This window comes from Gavialis gangeticus, unplaced genomic scaffold (genome assembly GCF_001723915.1).
Source record: "Gavialis gangeticus isolate Ggan-Ray unplaced genomic scaffold, GavGan_comp1, whole genome shotgun sequence".
Taxonomy (NCBI): Eukaryota; Metazoa; Chordata; order Crocodylia; family Gavialidae; genus Gavialis; species Gavialis gangeticus.
In genome coordinates this window covers 31,226,715-31,231,910 of record NW_017729022.1, presented here as the reverse complement: position 1 = coordinate 31,231,910, position 5,196 = coordinate 31,226,715, and positions in this window count along the sequence as shown.

The window sequence follows — 5,196 nt, the reverse complement described above, 5'->3', positions numbered from 1 at the left end:
TGGTGCATGCTGCCTTCATGTGCGCCATCCTGCTTTTTTCTGTCATGGTTTTATTTATTTCTTTACACCAGGATATCCCAGTGTCAAAAAACCCCACTGAGCTGCTAATTTGCAGCATGGCAAATGCCTGCACATGTGATACATGCGGTCTGTGGTGCCACAGATGGGACTCCAGCACTGCAAACCGTACATGCATGCTTGTGGGGATGCACCCATTCAGTCCAAACCAAAGACAGATGCAGGATGTAGTATTCTTGAATCATACCAGACAGATGCCCATCCTTCATCTTCTTGAAAACCTCCAAGGGAGAAGATTCCATAATTTATCTGGGCAGCTTGTTCTTTTGTCCCACTGCTCTTATACTTAGGAAGTTTCTCTTAAATTTATTTTGGAGGCCTTTTATGTTGCCCTGTGTACATTTACTTTCTGCACTACATACAGCATTTAAGGCCCTGCAGGGTGTCATGCTTCACTTGAAGTACATACCCAAGTACATTTAAGGCTTACCTTTTTTTCTGAATCTGGACTTTAGTTACTATCAAATACTTTTTAAAAATCTAATGTAAGAAACCTTTCTGACCTACTAGTACCCGTTACCCATCACACACTTATATGCCAGATTATTATAGTATGCTGAATTTATTCTTAAAAAAGAGGGAGAAATGGATTGGGAACAGAATCTGCCTCCAACTAGCAGTAGCAGGCAACACAGAGGATTTCATTTGCTAAGTACCTGGGCAAAGCTGAGTGCATTGGCATATAATTTGCAATTATATAACTGTGATTCACTTAGGTATGGGGGCTTCCCAATACAGGTACATAATTTTTAGACTTTAGTGAATAAGCACTGGAAAACCTGCATATTTAGATACTTAAGGAAAAGGATGTGATCTTAAAAAGTGTGGAACACCAGGTAACTTACACACCTCTGAAAGTCAGGCCATTTAAAATTCTGTACCTAAATATGGCTTTACTTTCATGTTATAATTAAACCAGGAAAGCACTAAAGGAGGCACTGAGCTCAGAATGGCTTTGTGCTGTCATGTGAACTCTGTATCCCAGAGCCACTAGATCAAACTACCAACTACAGCCTTTGCATATCAGAGAAAGGAACTACACCTTTCCCATCCTGAAATGTGTGAACTGAGAGTAGCTGTTCACAATATGGGTGAATACTTTTCATAAGCACTGCAAAGTTTTGGGATTGATTTCAGACAGCTGGAAACCCTGTCATTATAGCCAGGGAGTTTTCCCAACTGTTTTAACGAGGTCTGAACTTTTTTATTTCGCAAGTACCATTGTAAATACCTCCTCTTATACCAGGAAGCTAAGAATTAGGGTGGTAGCAGCTGTAAAGCTAAAACCTCTGTTGAATATCCACAATGCTGACTGGGAACAGTTACTTGTAATAGCCTGATGTCAAATTCAGAAGTACATAGTACTGCAGGATACACAGCAGGGGTGGATCCATGGCATGTTGAAGTGGCGTGGGAACCCCCCTTCCATAGTGAAGGTCACATGCCAGCAGCTTCATTTTCCAGTGTCTGGCTCCCCTGCAGTGCCCAAAGCTGAAGTGGGACACCTTGGGGGACCAAGTAGGTCCCATCCTGTGGGAAGACTGTACCAGAGGGTAGCGGCTTCTGGGGACTTTTTGGAGTCCCCATGCTTGGAACCCCTCTCTGATCCAGTCCAGGCACCTCCCCTCCCATTCTCTCTCATCCTTTCCAGAAGGGGTTGCCTGTGGGTGTAAGAAGGGGCAACCTGCCTACTGCTGTCTCTGGCTGATGTGGGGTCAGGGGAATCTCAGGGCTCTTCTTGCACCAATCCAGCTAAAGGCTTCAGTAAGTGGCAGTGTGGGATACTGGGCTTTGCTGCAAACAGTGCTGGAGGCATCAGGTGGGTCCCTCCCAGCCTTGGGGAGAACCCCTGGGGGTAAGCATGGAGCAGAAGTGCCTGGAAGGCAGGGTTTACCCCTGGCATCCCCATCCTCAGCCGTGTCTGGCACTTACCACAGCTAGTTCTCACAGCTGGAGGCCCCAGGGCCAGTGAGGGAAGGACAGTGGAGCAGGGATTTGACCCTACCACTTCTGCTGAGCCTGGTACCCTGAACAGACACTCCTCACAGCCCCCAGCTGAAGCTTCCCCCATCCCCCACCAGCAGTATGGACTGGTCAGCTGGGAACAATCAGTGGGAGTGGGCTTCCTGCCCATATCCCTCATGTCATTTTGGATTCAAGGCATGTCTCACTGGATTTGAGGCACCCCTCCACAGCTTTTGCAGCTTGAGTGTCACCCAATTTCAAAAACTAGTTTATATATCACAGTGCTTACCTCCTTAACACAGGGGCTAGGCAGTAGGGATGTGAGGTTGTCCAGGCAGGGACAAACCTGAGCCTGATTTATCTGCTTATCTCCTCATGCCTTACAGTACCCTTCAAAGGATATGATGACCGCCCTGGAAACCTGATTGCAATTAACTGATGCAATGCCCCAATCTGGTCCCCTGAAACTTCAAAGCAACATGTTGTATTCAAAGGAACCACTGGAACATGCTATCTGGCCCATTCTGCACAGTACAAGCAATGGAGCACCTGACAAGAGCCTAATAAGTTAGGAGCTTCATGTGGATTTTTTTTTTTAAACAAAGGCTTCATGTACAATGTGCCATAGGAAGAGATCAGGAGATACAAAAGGCATCACCAATGCCTTCGCCCCCTGCAAAATTTATTTAGGTAAAATATGCCCAAATGATTCTAGGAAACCGACTGCTACAGAAGAACGCAACTGAGAGGAAGTCAGTGACAATGAGCTATGGCGATGTAGCATCAACAGGGAAAAACTACTCCCTTATTATAGCACACTGCTATGGCAATGTAGCAGCTAAAAATAACTATGTGGCTGGCACAGCGCAGTACATGGCTGGTTGGCTGGCACAGTGCAGTATGGGCTGGTTGGCTGGCACAGTGCAGTACGCCATCCAAAAGGAAGTACTAAATGATGGTGCAGTAATAACAGTGCCATAGGGCCACGTGTAGATATGCCCAGTTCCTTCCATTAGCTCAGCATCCAGCAGGTAGGCTTTGATTAATTGGGCTTACAGAGTGTTGCATGAATCTGTAAAGCTAATTATCAAAGCACTCTAGCTATTGGAGAGCAGCTTGTTTTACTGCTATAAATACCACTTATGCAAATTCACAATCCTGGGTTCTTACAAGGTGGTGGAGCTAAGGATGACTTAATTCAAGATTATGGGCCAGATTTTTCAGGTTGTGTGTCTTAGTGTAGTACAGTTGACACTACTTTTTTCAGGCCTTGAAGCTAAATCTAGGCAGTAATGCCTTGGAGAGTTATGCACAGACTTTCTGGGTGGAACATTACAGATAATTGCTATAGGACAACTCCCTACACAGCCTAGAAAAATTGGCTTGTCTTTCTTTATTACAGTGTAGTCATCAGGAGTTGTGGCATTTCTTAGATCATGACATATCATAAAAAATATAAACATTTTAGGCTTCTGAGCTGACCTAACCTCAGAGATGAAAGCTATTTTTCTTACCAGAGATGAGGCAGTTTCTTGTGTGGAATTTTTAACAGCTAATTAGCATTGAATCATAAAACATCCTGGCAAAGAGCTGAAAGTGAAATTGTTGTACAACAATTGAGTAGTTGAAGCCTTGATGCATAATTACTCATAGTGAATAGGAACTGTTCATGGAAATGCACAGGTACCTAGATATTACCAATATTGGCAAATGCTACATAATATGACATTGTCACTCATTCTGATTAATGTGGTTGTAAATAAAGAAACTGACATTACAAAATATACTCTTCACTTGACCGAGTATCTAAGCAAAATAATAAACATGGAATGAGGCTGATATTGCTTAGATACCAACAACACCAATCTCTTAAAGTGAGGACAGTGCCCAGTATGTTGACAACTAGGAAAAAGTCATCATGAATAGCAAATAATTATGGATGGCATGATTTAGCCATGTTTCTAGTTTAAGAGTACTTTACTTAACAGAGAATTCCAACAGATTCAGAAAGGACACTTGCATAGAAAGACTATTCAACATAGAATCAAAGAAAATTAGGGTTGGAAGGGACCTCAGGATGTCATCATCTACTCCAACTGTTTTCTCAAAGCATCCCCAAGTATATCACCCCAGCCAAGGCTTTGTCTACCCGGGTCTTAAAAACCTTCAAGGATGGAAATTCCATAACCTCTTTGGCTAACCTGCTCCAGTGCTTTACTTCTCTCCTAGTGTTTCCTCATATCTAACTTAAACTTCCATTGCTGTAACTTGAGACCATTGCTCCTTGTTCTGTCATCTGGCACCACTGCAAACAGATAGCTGAAGCCAGTGGAAAAACCCAGATGATCCCAGGGATACCATGATCATGACAATCTTCAAGAAAGGAGACAGATTCAACGGTAGAAATTACAGATGAATCACCTTGTTGTCCGCTATAGGAAAGATCATTGCAAGAACCCTTCTGAACCATCTCTTTCCACTTCATAGACTTTCATAGATTTCATAGATACTTGGGCTGAAAGGGACTCCAGAGGATCATCGAGTATAGCCCCCTGCCCCAGGGGCAGGAAGTCAGCAGGGATCATAGGATCCCAGCAAGATAAGCATCCAAATGTGTCTTGAAGGCATTCAAAGTGGGTGCTTAAACTGCCTCCGTCTATTCCAAAACTTGGGGGCTTGGACAGTGAAAAAGTTCTTTCTTATGTCCAGCCTGAATCAGGCGCAGTGGAGTTTGTTACCATTCAATCTTGTCATCCCTTGGGGCGCTCTGGTGAACAGACGTTCCCCCAGGAACTGATGGTCACCCCTGATAAACTTACAGGTGGCCACCAGATCACCCGAGCCTGCGCTTTTCCAGGCTAAAGAGCCCCATGGCTCTCAGCCTCTCCTCATAAGGTCTGTTTTCCTGACCTCTGATCATGCACGTGGCTCTCCTCTGCACCCTCTCAAGCTTCTCCACATCCTTTTTGAATTGTGGAGCCCAAAACTGGACGCAGTACTCCATCTGCAGCCTCACCAAGGCCAAGTACAATGGGAGAATGATGTCCCGGGATTTGCTTGAGAAGCATCTATGGATGCAAGCCAGCGTTTTGCTCACTTTACTAGCTGCAGCTTCACACTGAAGGCTCATGTTCATCTTGTGGTCAAGCATGA